Here is a 22,517-nt window from a genome sequence, read left to right on the forward strand (position 1 = left end):
TCTATGTTTGAAGCATTAATTATTATCATAACATCATATCGCGAATGTCTATATAAGCATTCTAGAATTACTTATTGTTAATAATTTTCTCATACAGAAGTATTAATTACTTCTTTCGAAAAATTTTTTTTCACGAGCAAGTTCATAATTTATGTACAAAGAGTTAATTTACATTAGTTTGAAATATTAACAGTGACATTGTTCACGTTTCAAGCATGACAATCCTATCCTGACTTGAATAGAACACCCGAATACAGAAGCAGAATAAACTATATATGCGTGGGTGAGCTCGTCACGTGGAAGACGCGCAGATGGAACGTTAGTGCATAGATCGAGCCAGAGTGGTATTGTGCAATGCGAATCTCTGGTCTCGCCATTGTGCGTGGAACGCCGTAATACGTCAGGGGTCTTTAGTCATGGTCGTCATAATGACGTGGCGTTTACATCGGTCCCGCGGAAATTACCCTAATTAGCCGCGCAAAGTCAGCTTATATGTGCGACTTCTGTCGCACCAGTTCTAACAGCTATTCATATGTGTAAAACACATGTAAAAATCAGATACAGGGCTCATTATCGTTCAACGCGAAAATAAGTAGCGTATCTCTTTTAGAGAACAATATTTCGCTTATTCATTGTTAGATTTATTCTAGAGATAAATATATTTATCGTGTCCAACAAAACAGTATTATTAATATACTTTAATGTGTATCTTATAACAGTAATTTCGTTCTAATAAATAAGTTTTTTAATATTTCTAAGTTAGAAATTCTGACAATTCTTTTACGATACGATAGAAATTTAAATTTAAAATAGAAAGTAAAATAATCATTTTCCCACAAAACACATTTACAATACAATTTTTTTTTACATACAAAATCGATCAAAAGATGGCTATTTTTAATTAATTAATACAATAAATTTTTCAAAAAAATTTTTATATACGACTCAGTTTTAGCTAACAAATAATTTGCCACGTTCGAATAATTTATTATCAGTAATTTAGAGTCAAAGATACTTTCTCTTTAAGAGTAAAGCTAGCCATTGCATTATCTAAAGCCCGGAGGACCGACCTTCAGTGAATACCTGGTTCATATTGTTCAGAAAAGTTTCTCGATTAAAATTTTTTTCGTTTCTCTGTATCAAGTTTCGTACATAAAATAGAAAAGGGTGGAAAATAATGGATGTAAATAACATTGGAGTCTTGTCTTGATGACTGCGTAAATTTTTTAACGAATTTTTAACATCAGTTTATGCTGATTTGCTTTTTCATCATCGGAAAAAATAACTTTTACAATTATTATTCAAGTTATACTAAAAGGTAGAGTCTAAAATTATTATTTCTTTTAAATAAATAAATTTTTAATTAAGTGATTAAAGTATAAGAAAGATTGTGATATTTTTGATATCTAATCTTTTATTAAAAAGAATTTATTTTATTAATAATTTGAAATTCAAGAAATAGAAAATTCTGCAAAAAATAATTTTATCTTCATACATATGTAATTTTACTATATCAAGTAATTAGTGCACAACATTAAATATTTAAAAAGCGATTACTTTCACAATATTATCAGTTAGCAGTTTACACATTTATTTAATTTTCACTATTGTCAATTCATAAGCGTACCTATCAAAGACAGAAATTCATTCAAGCATATGTCGCACAATTTATTATTTCAATTCGTTTAACAATTTATTACGGTCGACCCTGTGTTTGGTTCTAAAAAATACGAGTAGGGTTGCATACTCTTAGATTATGTACGACAGAAAAAAATTTATTTGTTAATAAACAGGGCCCGGAATAGTTCCGTTCAACAAGATAGTTTAATAATTAAATCTGTTAATAGGTTAATAAATTAAATCTGTAATTTAAAACATATAATATATTTTATAATATGTAAAATATTTTGCAACAAATTAATTACATTTTGGCATTTTGTCCCAGCCTTGACGGGCTTGACAGCTAGCGCGCTATTGTTTATATTGGTTCTATACACCGACTGCGTGCTATATTTCTGTCCTGTTATCATTCACGCGGCGACAATCAAGCTGTAAAATAATAATTCGAGGCGCTCCATATATTTACATTTCTTTTAGAAAGCAATAATTGCAACAAATATTGATCACTAATTATAATAATTAACAATTATCTAATTTTCGGTATAAGCGACACGTCATTCTATTACAATGATAAGTCTTTATTGAAGTGCATCTTTTGCACTATTATGTATATATATTATTTCAAGTAAGAATCGAAGAAACAGACTTATACAATTATAAATTACTATTTTATTATAGTCCTTACAGACAATAATTATTTTTCGAATTTGATGCCTCGAGTAAAATATATTTTGTTCGATACTTTAAATTTTTGTATGCGATGTCATTCAACTGAGCTCGTTTAATAAAACACAAAGTGCAAGATCAATTAAAATAATTAAATCAAACACATTAAAATAATGAAAAATGTTAATATATTAATCGTTTAATTAATTATTAAATTGAAAATCAGTAACCAGAAATTTTGCATATTACATATTATTTATATTTTATAATATTTTGTGATAATAATAAATTAATTTATATTTAGTGCTCATTTTCTTAGTATATAACATATCGTTGTGTGAAAGTTTGATCGATATATTGTGTAAATAATCGAGAAATCTAATTTTAAAAAATATTAATATCTTGTATATTTATTTTCAATTACAGCTCACAATCAGATGACTCATCAACACATTTGATGTTATCGAGTTCACACTGAATAGTATACGTCGGTTTTCAGTGTGACGCGTATGGTTCGTCGTGTTTTCGCGCGTTGATCCATCGAATTCATCCTCTTTCATTTCGTATTTAATTATTACTCGGCATTATATTTCGTCGACTCGATGTGCATTCCCCGCGTGAAATTGCCTCGCGATCGCGGAATTCAGGAGTGTCGTGCACAGTGTCGCATGTTTAATTGTAAGTACGGAAGTGTCGATCAAAATGTCGCGCGTATAAAGTGCGGGAGTGCCTTCCAAAGTGTCGCGCGTGAGTTAACGGACCCTGACGACCCTGACAACCTAAGAGGAGGAGCAGAGGCCTAGGAGGCATCAGGCACCGACGGAGCAACCCTAAGGTAATTTATTATTTATATATTAGTTACTTATTAATCGTCTACGCGCGATTTAATCGCGTAATTTAGTATGTTTATTTAGATGATTTAAACGAGAGAGAATTAGAGAAAAAGACTTTTATATACAATCTTGCAAAAATGTTTACTTTTAAATAATTAAAATTTTTAGAATTATTAGTAGGATCTCTTTTCAAAATTATAAAATTATTTCAACTATTAAATATATGTTTATTATTATATAAATTGAAAATAAAATACTGCAAAATGAGCGCTGTTATAATTTGAATCTTATACTTACATTTTACAGATCAACGTAGCTCTAATGTCATCAACTCCGTGACTTGCGCATTGGTCGGTGAGTGTGTGATAAACTTTTCTTTTATACTTTAAAATAACGGATCTGCTAATTGCATGTCAAATAATGGATCTAAATATATCTTACATGCAGCAATAACATAAAGACACACACAATTATAGATGAATATGTATATGGCATATCGCGCGCAGATCCGTTGTTTTATCTCTTAGACATAAGTTTAGTCTACGACAACGTACGGGCACCATGTGTCCCCCGTCAGAAAACATCCACAAGAAGCTTACTGACAAGTTGTCAGCGCGGCATCCACGTTTGAGAGCGTCCTGACGAGAAGAGACGTCAGGATGGCGCAATGTAAACACAGGAAGCGACGGCGAGGCAGCCATCCAGGAAGCAGTGACCTCTTCTGATCGTTTTCCCCGTAATTCTTTTCCCGCGTCACCACTTCCACGTATCGTAGTTTCGTTGATTCGAGACCGTCCAAGTCGGTGGATCGTTGATAATTCACATCTGTGCCGGGCAGTATCAATCGATCGTGGATTTCCGGATGTAGCATTACGAATTAATTCGACATCTCTCCGTGCAGAGGAGATTGAAACGTGAACAAAAAGAAGCGAGTCAGTAAGCATGTGGATGTCGGTGACGTTCACCTGTATAAGCGCTAATTGCGATCAACATGAATGCCAATAAAAGATAACATCGAACAAGAGATTGTAGGATTGTACCCATTTATTAATAATATTCGATATCGTATTGGAATTTCACTGCACTAAGCAAGTTCATATTTTCTGCTGCAGTTGACAAATCATATTTATGTTATATATTGCAAATGTCTATTTAAAAAATATAATCAACAAGCTACGAATTAATTAATGATAATAAGTAGTAATTTCTTTTTTTTCGCCAGTGATTAATAAAATTAATCAAATAATTATAAATGACCCAACTGCCATACAAATTATCTTTATTGTTGGTTAGACACCATAATAAAATTAAGGACAACGTTTCGATCCTTGTTTTGGGTCCTTATCAAGTCTAACATAAATTAGAATAAATATAACCATTAATCTTTTTAGAATTTAAAACATATTAAAGCACATATAAATTAATTGTGTCAATACGACCTTTCGTCAATATGGTAAAACGTCAACAGACGACATCTTGACGAAAGATCGTATTGAGACAATTAATTTATATGTGCTTCAATATGTTTTAAATTCTAAAAAGGTTAATAGTTATTTATTCTAATTTATGTCAGACTTAATAAGGACCCAAAACAAGGGTCGAAACGTTGTCTTTAATTTTATTATAATGACTAACCAACAATAAAGATAATTTGTATGCCAGTTGGATCGTTTATTATTATTTGATTTATTTTAATTAATGATATATAAAAAAAAATATCGAATCTTAAAGAAATGATCGCTATACAATAGAAGTTTTTCGAGAAAAAAAGTGGCATGGTAAATTTTTATCTAGTAGTATAAGTAAAATATATTCTTCGGATAACGCAAATATTTTTTTTAATAAACGCGTAATGCGCGCGTCACAAAATCTTTCGTCGATGTTGTAATTTGTTAGCATCTATTTGTCGAATCTTCTCGTAATATTCGATGAATATCACCAATCGTATTGCATTGGATCTACCATTTCGGGATCAGAGGTCCAGCAATATCGTGTTTTGACCTACGACCTCGTACTTCCCACGCAGTTTCACCTGAATACGTATGAACGGGCTTAACCACCGTCGAAAATTTACGTCGAATATTACGTTGAATATATTTCAGTCTTGAGTCAGTTTAAAAATGCTTTCGCGTAGAAGTAGGTCGCGTAATAATAAAAGCAAAAATTTATTTTACCTGCCATTTTTACGATATAATTAACTATAAATCTTATTTACGATTATTGAACGTGATGTTTATTCGACAAAGTTTTATTTTACGAGGATATATTTATATTATAGTATTCGATATTTACAAAGACAATATATTTTCATGTACAATTGAAATCCCTGGAATCACGCGCAATATTCTATTCAGAGAAACTTCTATTCAAAACTTTTTCATGCGTTACTGCCAATCGATTACCCATACCAATATACCATTTAAAGCTCACAGAGTTATATATAACGCACTTTTTGCCAAAGGAAACACGAATAAGGTTAAAAATGATCGAATATGATAGATTCCCTTAGAGCGTCTGTCATATAGCTATCATCGAATCAAGAAATTCAAATATCGATCATAAGGAATTGTAATATTTATTTTTAATTCTATACACACACTCATGGTGAGTATAAAACTGTATTTGAAAAGAAAAGCATGTTGTCAAAATAATATCGCTCGCATTAACATTTAATATAATAAAAATAGACGCAAAATTTTCTCTGGCTTATTACAATAATGTACATAGATCAATGCATCTGCAACGAATATTTATCGCCGACAATTTATCACCTTAGGCGCCTAATCCGGAATTGTCTCGGCGCACCGTCTGTCATATAGCTATCATCGAATCAAGAAATTCAAATATCGATTATAAGGAATTGTAATATTCATTTTTAATTCTATACACACACTCATGGTGAGTATAAAACTGTATTCGAAAAGAAAAGCATGTTGACAAAATAATATCGCTCGCATTAACATTTAATATAATAAAAATAGACGCAAAATTTTCTCTGGCTTATTACAATAATGTACATAGATCAATGCATCTGCAACGAATATTTATCGCCGACAATTTATCACCTTAGGCGCCTAATCCGGAATTGTCTCGGCGCACCGAGGCGCGCGAACTGTTGCGCGAGCATTGGAAGGTAACGGAGGTCGGTTTCGATCGCTCGATATAATCCGGATCCGCCGGTCTAGAGGTCACAGGTCGCGGGGTCAGGTCGTCGCCAGGTGTAGCGGCAGGTACAATACAGGTGGGAGAGGGGTTGCCTAAGGGTAAGGGTGCAAACGCGAGCGCCCTGCAGTCGAAACGGGAACTATCGCAACTTAATATCGATCTGGTAATTCTCGCGGTACCTATCCCTCTCGCTCTTTGTGCCTCTCTCCTCAGAGTTCCCTTTACCTTCGCTCATTCAGTCCGTCTCTTTCCTCCCTCGTGTTTCTCAAGCCTCCTCCGTCTTTCTCTCGTCTTTCTCCTTACACAGTCGTACATATATTCTAACTAGCCGTTTCTACGTCTCTCCTTCTTCCTCGTGGTGGTTAGTTCCTCACTTTCAAACCTCCCAACCACCGCGGGAGAGAGAGTCAGTCGAAATCAATATGCCATCCTACTTATCTCCATGCCGAGTTTTCGCTTCCCTATCCGCTTTCCTCGACCATCGCTCTGACCTATGTCCGAAGGCCTGTTATTGACCCGTACTTCAAACTTTACTGCACTCAGGACGAAAAGTAAAGTATCGAGTTTCTATGAACTACTCTTGAAATGTTCTTCTATTTTTTTTTCTTTTATTTTCCGCCATGCCCTCTTCTCGTCAAACTGAGCGAGTCTATTCGCGAGAAAGATTTATGCGCCTTCGAATTTTATATCTTTAAAGCTTCTGTCGATTGTAAACGAAAATTTTGTTTTCAAAGTAATTGACAATTATACAAAATTGTGTAATTGGCAAAACATTACTTTGCACAGGTATTTATATATTTATTCGCGGTATGAATTTGCATTTTAATAAACGCGCTGCGCTGAATCGCTTAAAATATACGATGACTGCCATCCGAGGCATCCTTCCTCCGGAATTTTATCGATCGCTTCGGATAGACGTATATGCGCGTCGGGGAAGAATCCTCTCGCTGTGCGGTCGCCTTTAGCTTGGTATAAACGCGTGTTTCCGGTTGACGACCGATAAAGCGCGGCCGATTTGGATTGCGTAACGCGCCGCACGCGCATCTACGCACTCCGTGGAATGTTGATCGAACACCGATAAATACCGGCGTTCTCTACGTGTGCACGCAGCGTTTTCGTTCGTGTGGATATCTGGCTTGTCTTAGTTTATAGGGCTTATAGTTGAAATTGTAAAGGGCGACTAAGAATGTAGGCGGCAATTATTGGTATGGGAAAATTTTGCACCAGCCGTCGTCGCATCTGCATTCGCGTATAAAATGACAAAAATACTTACTTAATATCTATTAAAAAAAATTAATTATTTTTTATAATCTGATAAGCAAGTACATTCTGTCAAGCTAGCTTTTAATATATTAAAAGAAAAAAATTTATTTTTTTTTTTAATAAACATATTAAAGAGAATTATATCTTTAATATTAATATTTTCTTTCTTGATAAATAGAATGTTTTTCATTTAGGAGAAAAACAGATATTAGATCGCGTTATAGTTTTATACTTAATGGTTATCGAGAAGAGGATATGAGATATGACTCGGGAGATCTATTTAACGTATCTATAAATGTTTACGACGCGATAAATGCTTCTCGCAGTCTGTCGCTATAATATAGAGAATATGACTTTCACTCTCGTAACTGAAACTTGTAAGTTCCTCTTCTCTTCTCAAGACAAATACATGCAAGTCAGCCAAGACAAATATCTCCCTAGATACCCTTCTATATAGATACCCGACCTCCTAAATTCCCCCTTTCGCTAATCTGTCATTTAGCCTGCTGTATTAGAAACGTAATGAATCTTCAGCGTCAACGAACCGTTTCGCATTTTCTAGCCATCGTGAACGATGGCTCGAGACATGCGGGAGGCGTTAAAGATTAACACAAAGAAGGAGACCACAGCGACACTGCGAAATAAATCAATTAATGCCATGTCGGACGAATAGCTACTGCCTCACGCGCGTTGTGTTAAGCTGTTGGATGAATTGACATTTTTTTTCCTCTTTCGAGTCCGACAGCGTCGTCCATAATAAAAGCCTCGGCGGGATTTTCGTGTCAGTCGACGGCTAAATAAACTTCTGAACGGTGCAGTTCCAGCCGGTATAGGTGAGAAACTTCCCTTTTTTTTTTGCTCCATCTGACACATACACATATACACACGTATGCGCACACACGCGCGCGCAAACGCAGAAGCGGACCGGACGCGTCGGGAGATAAAATGACGTGCGTCTGCATCGTCATTCGTGATAATGGTAGCGATCCAACGCGCATTGCGGGCAAGAGAGCGGGTTTAGGAACGGGGCGACGGTTCGTTTTCGCTGTCATTTCAACGGCGACGCGCGTTATTGTTTTGCCCCGACGGGGACACGTCAACTTAAAAAACGTAACTTCGTAACTCTCCTGACAATGGGATATTTTGCGAAATCTGGTTTTGTCCACGTAATACTGTCGCAATTATTTCTCGGAATATTACGCGTTTGTTTCAAAAATAATATTTTGACATCACGAATTCATTGGCACCGATGCCATGCGCCAGCAAATAATCCCCTAAATGGGATTAAATGTGTGTATAGTATTCTCGCACGAATCCGTCGATAATCGGACTTCAAAATTATTGTAATTATTTTTAAAACAAGAGATAATTATGCATGTATATAAATAAGATATTTAATATCTTTTTTCTAACTTTATTAATATCACCTGTGACTAAATCACGCGATCGTGACACATTTGTATTAGAATAGTTTTACTATGTTATAATATAATATAATGTCAATGCAAGAACACTACATTAAATCCAAGTCAAATATAATGATAGAGCATACGTAATTAATTAAAAAATATTGTTGTACAAATTAATAGATTTATGATATGGCGCATTAATTAAAACCGAATCAAGAAAAAATTGAATAATAAAACTTAGTAATTGACAACGTGCTTCAATTGAACAGAATGTCATAATTATAGTGTATAGCTTCACAGCTTGAGACTTCGCGAAATTTGATTAAAACCTTGTTGCACTATATTGGCAGTGAGTAACTGTTTGTAGTGCAGTCCGCGATGACTTACAACCCCATTGAAAGCTAGCTAACAGACTGCTAACTATATTCCCGGAAGAAGTTAATCGACGATATTCGCTCGAAACTTTGCAACTTTCACGCCGCCTGCCACGCGATAGCTACATACACATTATGCCTCGTCGACGACGGTAAAAGTGTCACGAACTTCCGTATTATTTACGATAGAATTTCCGCTATATAAATTCCCTTGACGCCCGCTGCTTCGCGATTCGTGCGCCGTATACCGAATCAGCTGTGATTTCGCAAAGCCCTTTCTATCGAAGTTCTAGTTGAAAATATTTCTCGGTTAATAATATCCTGCCAGCGGCAAACTGTCAGGACAGAGAAAAGGTGCGCGAATATTCGTCTTGCTTTTATCCTTCATTTCTTCGCTAATCCATTGCCAAACAATGCAACACCACCTCCATTTAGCCATAAATAGTTGGCAACATTCTAATCGCGTGTGCACACGGATCAATATCCTAGAGGTTGCACTTTTCGTGCGTTCGTGATCTTTTCCAGAAATCCATAAATACATAAGATTAAAGGGATACATCACAGAGGGGTAACAGCGGCTACTTGGACACGCAGATTCGCGCGGCGAACTTACCCGCAAACAGCCGGTATTGATATGGCAAGGATTTACGTTGCTCTCGTGTATTTGCAGTACGTGCGTGAACATCAAATATATCTCTGTCACGAAGCTTCTTCTTAACAAGCACTCATAAATGTACTTGATATAAAACAGCCCTTAAAAATAGCCCGTTATTATTTTCCATTAAATTAAAAGAAGTCTGAAGTTTTCAATAATATTTTTATACGTCATATGAAATAAATGGTTTGTTAATTTTTTAATTGCTCAATTACATCTTGATTCCGCGAAGAAAGCCAATTTTATTCATTTAAATGTCCATTTGCTTCTGTTATTAATATTTTAAGACGAGACAGAAGGTAGGTGTATAGGAGAAAGGAGAAAAGCCGCGAAATACCGCGGCAATAAACGACGCATTCGCAAACACGCAAATCGCCATCATCGCGGACTATGCCCTGTAACAACGACACTTTGGGGTGTCGCCTTCAACGCGCCGGGGGATTTTCGCGTTATTTGCAAATCGTGCATGCCCGTAACGTGCAACGGGGGTCAATTGTGATGCAGCTCTTGTAGGAGAGGTAGCATAGCGAGGTAGTGCATAGCGAGCGAAGTCGGAGAAAGAGAAGGAGGGAGACTTGGGGGATAGAGAAAGGGAGAGTGAGAGAGAGAGAGAGAGAGAGAGAGAGAGAGAGAATGAGAGAGATGTACTTCGAAGGGCAATGGGGGAACTGGATTGGCGAACAGATGCGCAGCACGATCGCGAAGCCCCGATGTATTGCGTTTGCTAATCCCCGACATGGCTGACAGTATAATACACCGCTTTGCAAACAGCAGCAACATCCGTGCCGGTGCCGCTATTGCTGCCTTGCAACCCCTTCGGCATGGCTCTCGACCTAGGCGAGTACGTATGTATTACCGGTTTCGCGTGGGTGTACATCGTTTACGCGCGCATATTCACGTACCTAACGTGATCTCTGCTGGATACATTTATACGCGGCCGTACACGTTTACGAGCACGTGTAAAGTCGCCGGAAGCGAATGAGAATAGTATTTAATCTTCCAATCGACGAACTTCGCTCGTCTCTTTTCCCTCTTCCGTGTCCCTTCTTTTGCCTATACAGTCTACGTTGGTCTCTCCGACAACATTTTACCGCTAATTGTCTCGTATAACGGCAATCCCCACTTCGAGAAATATTTGCACGTTTCCTCGAGTCTCTTCTCACGAGGGTATATGTATATCTGTATTGAGATAAAATGTTTATCGATTTTTGTATTACGAAATACTTTTCTCGTTTTAAGTACAATCTCGAGTCGATGAATTGAAAAAGCAAGATTGCAAATATCTTTTTGTAAATTTAATATTGTATACATAAGATTGATATGTTTGTTTTGAATTACTTTATTCTTCTCCGATGCCTTCTCATCATCGATTAAACGAGAAGACAACAATATAATTGCAAAGAACTTTCTTTAAATATTTTAGGCGTAATAAATCTGTTTTACAAAGATTCACTTGATATATTAAATAATAAAAATAATTTTTATACCTAATATTCTGCATTGTTTGCATAAAATTAGACCGTGCAAAATATTACACGAGCGATTTTCCACGACTCCGAGATGGTTCTTGAGATTTCGTTTGCGGTGAGATTGCTTCTATTCTCAGAGAGAAAAGTGTGCTCAAGGAACCTGCAAAATGCATTCAATGCGCACAATAGCTCAGCGGCAAACCTGCACGCCGCGGAGCATAATAATTTCATTTTCTCCTCCTCGGGGCATAAGACAAGAGCGGAAAAAAAGTGCAAAGCGACCGTTGACAAAACCGACGACTCTCGATCGTTTCGTACGCGGCACTCGAGGCCCTTCTCTGGGTCACCCAACTCCTCCGGGCACGCAGCGTGAATCAAAATAGAAACGGGCGACATTCGGAATCGCGATTGTACAAAGAGGGGCACAATGAACCATTGAGAGTGTAAGAATCGAATTGAATGCGAGCCAGCCTCTCAGCGTGCGTGTATAGGCACTCAGTGCTCATTGGGCCCAAATAGAGGACGGAGCTTTCCTGGGAACCAGATAATCTCGCTTATAGAGCTCCGATCTCGAGTGCTCGAAGCCTGCGGGTATCAAGAGTGTGCCTATCGTTGATTAAAAAATGCATCTTGCGATGAAAAAAAAGTCTCTCGTGAAAAGAACGTCCTTTTCAATCGCGTCAAGTTTGGATATGTTTACCTGTCTGTTCCTCGGATGTTTCTGTCAATCATTTTATGTGATTTATTATTTGAATTAATTATTAAACACGCCGTATAAAAAAGTGTGTGAAATAAAATATATAAAATCTATGAAAATTAGTATAATTATATAAACAAACGTGATAATTTGTAAATTATAATTATAGTTATGCATATTGCATTGCATAAATTATATAGCAAATGTTATTGGTGAAAAAATATTAAGAGGACTTATAGCGAGTATGGTGTCTCTTGATCGACAAGGCGCCAAGTGTTAAAAACTTTAGATATCTGCTATCTACGTTCTTCTTTAAGGCGAGTAAATCATCCGACATCAGCCCCCGCTGGTCAAAGCGCGCGATTTCTCCTTTTTTCGATCTCTTGCTTGACATGTATTGTCTCCGATTCAAAAGCGAGATCGCTCATTGATATCTTATCCTACTAGGGTCCGGGTTTTCGTCGACAAAACCTTACGGACGATCAACATTGAAAGGCTTCGATTGTCTTAATTTCTTTTTTTATCTTTCGAAGAGGTTTGGAAATAGAAACTTTAGTTAAATATATTTCGCGGTAAATAATACAACTGGCGATAGAGAGTACATAAAACATACGCAAAAAATCATATATAACGATTGGCTAAAACAGACGTGAAGCTTGCGTTAACAATATTAGAATCTCTCGCCAAGCAGAACGCTTTTGCGACGCTAAGAGGCGGCGACCGCTAATTATCCCTACGTCTGGATAGTTTTAATAACTCAAGATGCGAGGGCATTTGAAAAATATGTAACTTTGGCATTTAACTGTCAGCGTTACGTTCCTGCGGTCCTTTCACCCTGCTATACGGAAAGGCGTTAAGTGACTGATAAAGCCCCGTGAAATCCAATTAGGATCTTTTAATATTTATCGACGTCCCGTTGATGAGAGCCGATGCCGTGGCAACGATACTTTACGCTTTCTCCGTAGGCGCCTACATAATTACGAGCGTTCACGACGATTTATCTCCCTTGACACGAACATCCGTACGCTGTCGAGGATCGCTCGTAATGCAGGCCTTCAAAGAGCGTGCCCGGCTATAAGAGCGTATGATTTTTATGTCTGCATTAATATGCGCATATGTGTGTGTGCGTGCATTTATGCGTGTGTGTGTGTATGCGTGCAATGAATGTCGGAATATATTCTCCGAACTGAATGAGACATACTGACTGATACATAAAGTACGGCATCGTTTGATAAACGAATGTTGAAAGTGATGAGATAATGGTGCTTGTAGAGCGATAGCGTATCGTTTCGACTGAATCGTCTTGTTGTCGACGGATCGGCATCGTGAAAAAAAAATGAGCTTTGGCAAATATGAGAGGCTAATGACACATGAGAGTCGCAATCGCGTATCTGTGTGATTACGATAACATCGTCTCGATTGAATGATGAATAAGATATTTAATTAGATATTTAGCCATATAATGTCCTTATAAAAAAGCGCATTTACGTCATTGATGAAGACTTTGCAGTTCTGAGTGCGCGATAAATAGTAGAGAAACAAAGAGATAAAAATATATACTTTTGTTTTTACATTAAGTCAGATATAAGATCAAATACGTACATTTTGCAATAATGCTCCGAAACGCGAATAAGATGACGAGAGAAATGCTCGACAGACGTCATTCTAAAAGTCGTCACCGAGACGTCAATCAACATTAGCGTATCGGAGCAAAACTCGCGGGTCTCCCTGATGGAAATCCTGATGAGCGCGTTCTTGCGTAAAACTCAGATAAGCGAGAAGACTCCGTAACGTCGGTATAAACTTCTTTTGTCGTCTGCTCTCGAAAGCTTCGGATCTCGAATTTCCCGCCGCTTTTCTAACGCTAATTTCTCCGATGCATCTTGCTGTTTCTCTCATTCGCGAGAGAGATTTCCATTTCTTTGATTATAATTGGATACTTTTTGCAACCGGACTATTACTCATTCGAATGCGTCTAATGGAGGACGAATCCGTCGCTCAAAGAGCTGTTTTAATGAGGCCGCTGATAGCTTAAATTACCATATACGAGATCTTTATAAAAGGAAATGGTTTTACAAAAATAACCATCGCGGCGGCATAATAGGATTTCCAGTAGCGGGTAGCTTTTATTTTCCACTATATTTCTCTTTTCCAAGCGATATCACACTTTTGATGTTGCAGTGGATGCCGCGAGTGTTTTCCCTTATCCGAGTGATAGCGCTCTCTAATTGTTCGCTTTGATATTTCACGAGAAGCGTTGCAGGTTGTAGTCGGATATGCGATCAAATAAAAAAACGTATCGTTATTTGAACCGGCAGAGAGGCGAAAGCCGGAGCTCGACGCGATGGCGAATTGGATCACCAAGATGTTAGGAAATTTCCCGGAGGAGAGAACGTTGGCATTTCGAGGGTCCGCTCGCATATATAGATACTCGTGGGAGTCGATATACTAAAACTTGCATGCGATTGCACGGCTCGGAAATCGAGATCTGTAGCCTTTCTTGTTTTCGGGGAAACGCGCGCGTATAAGATTATTTGCGGCGGATAAATCCAAAGCTTCGCACACGCGCGCGAATTAACCATAGACGCAAATTTATAATCGCGAACGGATATGGGGCAGGAGGAGAGAATCGTTTTCCATTAATAATCCCGCTCTCGTATTCCGGATCAGTTTTGCGGTCCTGTATCTTTCTATCGCTCGTAAAGAGCGATCCCTGTAAAACGTGCCCCGACCGTCAAGAGCGTTAATCAATTTGCCGTGAGGATAATGGCGGTATCGTCTCTGCATCTGAACTAGCGTCGTCATCAACGTAGTCGAGGCGAACGACAGCTTGTAGAGCGATCGGGCGCCGAACGAGCGACAGCGTCCTCGCGTTCCCTGATACGTGCGAGTGCTGCATACGGCTTTGTCGAAACTTTCGGCACTGTACACAGTCACCTGTTTATATATGTATGCGCGTGTGCGTGTGTATTTGTGTGCGAGTATCCAACTACCGAGCTGGGACACCCTTGAAAGCATACGTTTCCCGCTACAGAGGGGCTGCCTGGTTATACACTGCAGGCAGGATATTACGGAAGCAGGTGTGTACGCCGCTTAACAAACAAGGAGTGATTAATAGCAGCCTCTCGTTGCCCTCGATAACGCGACGTCGTCCCTGGCGAGCCATCCCCCAAAGGCGTCATAGCCAGGTAACTGCGTTCAACGTTATGACGCGTTCCAGACTGTTTTGCCAAAAGCGCATGTGACAAATTGTCGCCGTTTACAAAACAGTACTTCGTCGCCGCTCCGCATCGAGTCATCGTGTTCATAAATATGCGGAGTGCATAAATATGCGATCCGACGCGAAATGCTTTGGTAATTTGCTCGTCACGTTCCGTCATTATCTTGACGAACTGTAGCGCGTGCATTTATACGGTATAAGTTGGAAAGTCAAGTTTTCTCACTGATCGAATTTATGAACATTGGTATATATCTATAATTGATCTACATCTATATCTATAACTAATAATATTTAATTGTATTATATTTTGTACTTTATCTCATACAAATGCAGACACGGTCGATTTTAGCAAAATGCTTAATGCAATTACGAAAGATAATTTGCATAATTGTTGTGCATTCGAATGAGTGTTCTATAAATTAATAATAACATTAAAAAATTCATTTCTAGAGAGCTCTTACTATAATATGAATGAAGCGTCAAGGTAATGAGAAAAGTAGTGGAAAAGCATTATGAAACTTTAATTGCGCTATCGGCAAAATAAAAATTCGCAGTAATTTTATACGTGATAGTGAGATGCCTCGAACAATATCGATTACAACGATTACGAGGAGTCGTCGACAGCAGCCTTCCACGAGTAGAGACAAGCGACAAGGACCGATCTGGATCCTCTCGTTGATGCGCCGGAAATTACATTCCACCGTTGGTGCTGTAATAATAGGGCTAGTGGACGCGATAGGCGAGATTTTAGGCGTGCCTGCGCGTTTCGCAGGGTCCAGCAGATAGGCAGGAGAAAAAGGGTGACGATCTTGTTTTCGATAGCGATCGCGACCCGATCTATCATCCGGTATCCTGAAACGCCCATGACAGTTCGCAACATCGGAGGGTCGAGATGCCGTAATCGACTAAGAGGGAAATTATAGCAATGAAGTTTTACCCGATCCGGTGGAGGATAAAAAAGTGTCAACTTGTTAAACGATTGCGATGAATGTAAGAAAGTCTTCGATCTTCCAGCGCGGAAATTGTAAGCTCAATTAAAATTAGAAAAAATCAGGCGATGAAAATTATTTTATTAAAATTATATATATATTATTTATTACTCTTGAAATTAATTACGAACATAATATATTAAATCGCGTAACAGAAAGTAAAATTATAGATACGTAAAAAAATTTTTCTTTGCTCTAATATCTATAAAATTTTATAGACAACTTTATTAAACATGTTTTACGTCAATTATATTTTAGAAAAATTTTTATGCGATTATATTATTGAGGAATAGGTTTTCGAACGAGTTGAATGCATGATAAGGATACGTTCAGTTACTACATTATTCCGCGACTCAAGTGGATCGATATCCGTGTATGTAATATGTGGTACATCAAAGGTAATAATGCTCTCGCAGGTATTTGCTTCCACGTATAGGGGATAGCGATCGATTGATAATTATCCGCATTCTCTTTTAAACGGATATTGGATTGTTCGCCATATGCGTTCATACATTTGTTTTAATCGCCATTATCATACATATATAAATGTACTTTATCCACGTCATCCATATATCATTGATATTTTCTCTTAAGAAAAAAACCGCACGGTTAGGTACGGCACGAACATAATTTTTACAGCAGCGGGATGTCATAAAACGCCCCCCTAGTTATTTTACAAAAGACTCTTACATATAAATTATTACTTTTGGGGATGTTAAATATATATTAAAAAGGTGCGTAGAAGAGAAAGCGTTAAGTACTTTTCGGGCGTAAATGCAAGGCCACGAAACAATGATCGTCTGAGATCCCGCGTCCCTCCTTTTGAGATGGAAAGCGTTGGTTGCAGGGGAGAAATACGCCCTGAAAGACTCGATTCACCCAGCTGTAAATATAGCGAGAAATATAAGCGGCAAGGGTCGCCGATTCGAATTCATGTTGATCAAGTTCGTCTTCCTGCCATTAGCAGATTGTATAGCGCTCTCGACTGTCCTTAATTAATTTGGTGAGATTCCAGTGACCTGTCGACTATTTCTCCAATTACACGAATGAGCTCAGTTACGCGGTCGCGTCGTAGTACTTCGATCGACTTTGTCATTCGAAATAATGAAAAGAGATTCTTAGATCAATTAGCAAATATAACTGCAACAAGGTATATTTCTTCCGAAATAATTTTCGTGATACAAATATGCATTGAGATTTATAACGCATTTACTGTACACATATACGGGAGAGTAAGTAAATTCCATTCGCGCCAGTTAATCCTACCAGTATAGAAAATTGATCGAAATTGCCAAACATCACGATAGAATCACGGTACCGCGGAGGCAAAAAATACGCTGGCGGATCCACGGTGTTGTATCATTTCGGTTCAGAGAATTCTCGCGAATCGATTACCTACGTGCGGGTAACAGCGATATCGCATCCGTGTCATAAATCAACGTCGAACGCGTGGTAATCGAGCGCGATACGCTGCTCCCTCTCGCTGTATATCGGAGCTGGCCGGTATTAATTCCTCGGGCGAAGGTTATGCGAGGTACGTCGAGAGGACTTCTCTCGCGAGAGAGCGAGAACGTGCCGCGGAAAGAGCCGCCTGCATTTCTGACTGTTTTGCAACCACCCCGGGGGTTCAATCCCACCCCGTTCCATTCTCTCCAGGCTTCCTTCTTCTACCTAGCACTCTTAAAGCCGTCGAATCATCCCGTCGACCATTCCTTCTGCTAAGTGCATCTCGTCTCCGTCACCCTGTTCCGCTACTTCGCTGCTGCTTCTTTCCCTTCCGAGGTGTCCCTCGATGAAAAATTCCTACCACGGGCGAGCGACTCGCGCCGGTTGCCGATAAAAAATAAAAGTCCTAAGCTCTCGCATTTCGACCTCCGGATCCAAGGCGATTTTTCCCTGCTTTCCCGCGGTTTTCAATATCATGAATATCCTAGATCTCTTATCATCTTTCATATTGTTGTACGATCAAAAAAAAATTTTTTTTTATAAAATCTACAAAAAATTCAATGTAAAATTCTTGAAAAGCTTGAGAATATTATTTACGCATATTGAAAAACTGTTCTATCTAAAAATGTGCGCAACGCGTGAATTTATTAAAATACAAACATCACGGATATTTTCGATCTTTAAAACATAAAACTTAACTGTTGTAAATTTATTTAAACAATAATGGCAAATTAATGTGCAAACTTTGATGCAGCTTTGATGTAAAAGTTTTTTTATCCAAGCCACGTGTGTGTCATCGATTGTACCCAGGACGATCTTGTCAGTATAAAGGATAGTCCTGGATGGTTGGAAACGGTTCAAGTTGAACAGGGTCGCTGTTGTGTGCCACTAGCATCGCGCAATGGGCCGTGCTAATCGCTCTACTCAGAACCCCTTTGTCCCCCTTTCTTCACCCATCTCTCTCTTCTACGTCTCTCGCCGCCCTTGCAGCCACTCCACCAAGGTTCACAATGTTCCTCTGTCCCTGAAATTGCGTGAAATCATATCGGGCGCTCCCCCGAGCGTGCCATACTTTGCTAACTGCCGACAGACGTCCTAAGAACGAACGGGCACGCCCTTTCGCCATCTGAGAAAAGTTCCGTCGATCTGGCTCCAAGTTTTCTCAAGACAATGGCACAGTTCGGTTGTCGCGGTCGTTAATCCCCGACTTCATGGATTTATAAATGCTTCCCTCCCTGCGCGACCTCTCTCGTCGGAAACGCGCGAATTCTAAAGGGACGATTCTACAAATATTTAATCGCGCGACGTCGTCGTAACCAAGTACAGCCCTTCGTTTCCTGCTATGATTATATTGGAATCTTTCTCGCGCAGATTTACAGAATCATTACCATAACTTTCTTTTTTAATTTGCGTTCCGCTGATTTAAAAGTGCTGTTTTATCAATTTTCTCTTCCCGCCTTATGTAATATTATAAAATAATAATCGTAATCATTAATAATTATTCATGATTTTTGTATCTTAATTTATGCAAATGGGAATTGCTTTTATTGTATCTTCTCGATCCCAAGAATGCGATCGCTACTGGCGATTTTTTTGGAGTCATCATTCAATCGCCGGAAATCGTTGATCCCCGCGTGGTTTCAATGAATAAAAGGTGTGTCTATTCCTAGAAAGAAGAGAGGACTCGCCGGTAGCGATAAAATCGGTAAGGATAAATTGAATCGGGGCAACCCCATCGATCTGAGGTTTCCTTTGATCTTCGAAGGGTCAATCCTGGTGAACCTCTCCGACGAAACTCGCTAACCTTGCGGTCGGCCCTTGGCAATACTTCGAGAAATCGATGTGGCAGTGTCGTGAGTTCTTATCAAAGGGAATTCTCTATGTAAAAGACTTCTAACTTACTGCAGCAAATTTTTCTGTCAAGTTCTGTTTTACGATAGAAAAATCTCAATAAAAAAAATGCGTAATATAATAAATCACAAGTCGGAAATTGCATGTCTCTACAATAATACATCTTACGCACATTGAACGTATACCAAAAATACTGGTCCTCGAATTTAACATTGGTTCGTTCTCTCATTTGTTCTAAAAATAGGTAGGTATATGTATAACGCGTGAATATTAACATTGTGGATTATGGTACAACTGAATGATCTTTCTACCGCAGATTTAAATACGATTATTCAACGTGATTTATGTATATCAATAAATTATTATATACTCTAAACATACCAAATACTCGATAATATCGAGTGCGTTAATGATGCGAGGTTTACAGATAATTTCTGATTTTCGATGGTGAAAACGTCAATGATGCTTCATTTTGGTATATATTATTATTATTATTATTATTATTATTATTATTGTACCTCTTCAACAAATTGCGCATCCTAATCCAATTGGTACTCAAATTCACGCGAACCGATGAGATGACAAGAGCGATATTAATCTATTTGAATTTTGAATTATGTTTCTAGTATCAAAAAATTCGTCTCAATCAAGTATTAATAAATCATATCGGTATTCCAGACAATAATTTCAAGATGAAATCCATTAATAAATAATTGATCTATAGGTATTTTAAAATGTTTGCATAATTTAATATTCCATTTACATATACAATATGTATCATACTACGCAAAATATTTTGGCAATGTTGTTTCCGTCTCCAAAATTTCCATGCATTTGTATAATTTGTTCCTCTGCGAGAGAAAAAGAGAGTTCGAGTTACACGATAAATCATCGGATGTATCATGAGATATTTTTTTGGATACGCATATATATTTTTAAATATTGTAATATCTTTTTACTAAATAATTTCTTTGAATTATTAACTCGTAAAAATGGAATTTGAAAATATCAAAGAGAATTCTATTGTAACTATATCACTGGTAAAGTAAAAATGCATAATAAATAACGTAACGCAGAAACTTGAAATTTACGCTACGCGCGGTCGGCTATTTCCTCGCGAAAAAAAGGTTTCTCCCCATTTTCACGTAATTACGTCGACCGAAATTGCGAGACTCGTTCTCCAATCGAGTTAAATCGATCAGAGGTCTACGCGCGAATGAGAACTTTACCGATTGGAAATTTCGGTAATCTAGCAGGGCCTATTCGATTTTCTCGGCGTCGATATTCTATGGTTCTTCGCGAAGATTTAAATGGCACGAATGCTATATATCGTGCAAAATTGACACATACTAGATATATGCAGAATAGAATTTTATTGACAACAATAAGATTATAAAATTATAATTATATATATTTTATTGCATTACCGTATACGCAAGATTTTTTAACCAATATTTCGTTTTAATCCTGTATTGGATCTTATTCTAAATTCCAATTCATATTATATACATGCGACTATACCTATATAATATTGACTATCGTCGTATGCGAATAATCAGAAAAGTTGGAACCTATAATTTTATCGAACACGTTCGTCATCGGTTCACGAATATTTCCCCTAGGATCCAGTGGTACTTTTAATTTGAGCTCGTACCGCCGACAAGTTCTATTCAGCTCGCCAATAGTCGAATACATTGCGGACCAATTTCCATCGATGCTTCCCTCCACCATCCTGGTCCTCCTCGAATTTGTAGAGCGACTCCGTGAAATAAGAGAGCAAGAAAAATAGGATAAAGATGCGAGAAAAAAAAGGGAAAGTATATAACATAAAAAAAGAAGCACAACCCGTTAGAATAAAAAAAAAGGCACGAAACGGATCGTTCTCGGGGGACGGACGGAAACGATCGGGACAAGAAAATTACCTTCGATCGGTTGACCTTGGACCCGATAACACGGAGGATGCGGAAAAGAAGAGTGTCCGAAAGAGAGGAAGAGAAGAGGAGTCAAACACACGAAAGACGAGAAAATAAAAGAGCGAAAGAAACGAAAAACGCCGTGGTGTCCCGTGAACGACGGAGGAGCCAATGCGGGAGATGTGGATGGATCGTTCCCGAGGGATGTCCGTAGTAGACGGTGTTCCATGGCGTGCCGCAGGACGTGTCCATGGTGTGTTTCGTGTCGTGCTGCGGTGCACCGATAGTACGGACACGGCCGCGTGTACTTTAGGTGTATGAGTACACACGTAGCTGTATGCGTATATATATACGTAGGTACACCAGGCATAGAAATGCCTCCACCTACCCTCTCCGAAGGCAGTATCCCTCGGGGATTCCCCCTTGCGCAATTAGTGGCTTCGTCGTTGAGTGGTGGGTCGGACCTTAATTATATCTTTTAAAATATCGGAGTTAAATTGAAAAGTCGCCGCTTAATTATATTTCGGGGATACCGGGCATTATGCTATAACGAAATCCCTATACCGGCGTATCGTTTCCGCGGTGTATTGATTCACAGAACCCTCAATTATCCACAACGCGAAGGATCGTGTAGGCCTGGTTTTTCTTTCTTCTCGCTGGTAGCGGCTCCTTTCTTCTCTTATGTTTGGTTCTCTCTCTTCTGACTGAGTAGACGGATTCTGCGGATACAAAGCCGATCGTGAATCATAAGCTCCCAGCTTAACGACCCGTATCTTTGTGAAGCGTCGGCCTCCGATGATGAATTTAAGGGTTCTCTTTCCTTGTTTCCAGTATCCTTCTCTGAGTGCCGTTGCGTAGATCGAGGATAAAGAAACGGCGGAGTCTGTCTCTAAAGTAACAACGTAACGTTTGTACATAGCATTTTATCTCGGTGTGCAGATGCAATT

General features: G+C 38.4%; 1 protein-coding gene across 3 annotated transcripts in view; it reads left to right on the forward strand.

Moving 5' to 3' along the window:
• Positions 1 to 2,746: 2,746 nt before the first annotated feature.
• LOC114941714 (discoidin domain-containing receptor 2) overlaps positions 2,747 to 22,517 on the forward strand; it is a 146,330-nt gene continuing 126,559 nt past the window's right edge. For 2 of the 3 annotated variants that reach the window (XM_085487070.1, XM_085487072.1), the window contains exons 1-2: positions 2,747 to 3,121; positions 3,426 to 3,473. The gene's annotated coding sequence lies outside the window, so the exon portion shown is untranslated. The remainder of the gene's footprint in view (positions 3,122 to 3,425; positions 3,474 to 22,517) is intronic. The other variant, XM_085487068.1, reaches the window with a different exon arrangement.

This window comes from Nylanderia fulva, unplaced genomic scaffold (assembly GCF_048542155.1).
Source record: "Nylanderia fulva isolate GAGA-0341 unplaced genomic scaffold, ASM4854215v1 Scaffold5, whole genome shotgun sequence".
Taxonomy (NCBI): Eukaryota; Metazoa; Arthropoda; class Insecta; order Hymenoptera; family Formicidae; genus Nylanderia; species Nylanderia fulva.